The sequence below is a fragment of the Galeopterus variegatus genome, unplaced genomic scaffold, assembly GCF_000696425.1.
Source record: "Galeopterus variegatus unplaced genomic scaffold, G_variegatus-3.0.2 Scaffold13174, whole genome shotgun sequence".
Classification (NCBI taxonomy): domain Eukaryota; kingdom Metazoa; phylum Chordata; class Mammalia; order Dermoptera; family Cynocephalidae; genus Galeopterus; species Galeopterus variegatus.
In genome coordinates, this window is record NW_007739285.1 from 24,500 (window position 1) to 25,563 (window position 1,064).

At 48.8% G+C, this 1,064-nt stretch overlaps 1 non-coding gene across 1 annotated transcript; it reads left to right on the forward strand.

Annotated features, from left to right (window-relative positions):
• Window positions 1-226: 226 nt before the first annotated feature.
• Window positions 227-298, forward strand: TRNAE-CUC. Its single transcript has one exon. It is a non-coding gene; the product is annotated as a tRNA-Glu (tRNA).
• Window positions 299-1,064: the final 766 nt, after the last annotated feature.

Consider the following 1,064-nt stretch of genomic DNA (forward strand, 5'->3'; position numbering starts at 1 on the left):
GTGAGCGGGAACCGGTCTGTATGTGGGATCCGAACCCTCGGCGGGAGCGCTACCACGCACCCAAGTGGCGCACTGTAGCAGTGCGCCACCGGGACGGCCCGTTCACAGAAGAATTTACATTATCTTTTAATTCAATTTTTCCACGAACTTATTGGAGTAGCATTGTACTATTTCATGACAGACAATGCATGTTTCTCAGGAGATTTTAAAAAATCAGAAACCTAGCTCCCTGGTGGTCTAGTGGTTAGGATTTGGTGCTCTCACCGCCGCGGCCCAGGTTCAATTCCCTGTCAGGGAAGCTTTTCTTCTTGGGCCGGCCCAGTGGTGCACTGCTACAGTGCGCCGCTTGGGAGTGCGGCGGCGCTCCCGCCGAGGGTTCGGATCCCACATGCAGACCGGTTCCCGCTCACTGGCTGAGTGAGGTGCAGGCGCGACGCCAAGGGTTGCGATCTGTTGCTGGTCACGAAAAAAGACAAAAAGGAAAAAAAAAAAAAAAAGAAACCTAACACTTCTGCGGTTTAGGGGCCTTGAGGACAGCAATGCTCCACAGATCCCCAGACATCTGGGCGGGAGCAGAGAGGAGCCTCAGATTCTACTCTGGAAATAAGGGGATTACACATTTTAAATAAGTTAATTATAAGGAAAGCCATAGAGGAAAGATGGATAAATGGGACAAGAACTCCCAACTCTAAAGCTAGTCTGCTGGAAATCGCTCCTGCACAGTTTAGTCTCAGGAATTTTAGAAAGTCAATTAACAACTAAGAGGCAGCCAATATATATATATATATATATATATATATATATATTTTTTTTTTTNGAAACAGCCCTTATCATGCCCTTTCTAGGCGTGCACCTGCTCTGTGGAACAGGTAACCCTGCAAAGCTGAGGAACGGGTCTCGTGGTGAAGAGGAGAAAATGTGCCCAGGGTAGACCCCCACAGCCTGGTTCACTGGGACAAGCAGCTTAGAAGCTTTCAACTGGAAGCAACCGGATCAGGACCATGGGAAACACACAGGCCAGGTTTGGGCTTTCCAAGATGGCACTGCTGGTGGTATAGACAATG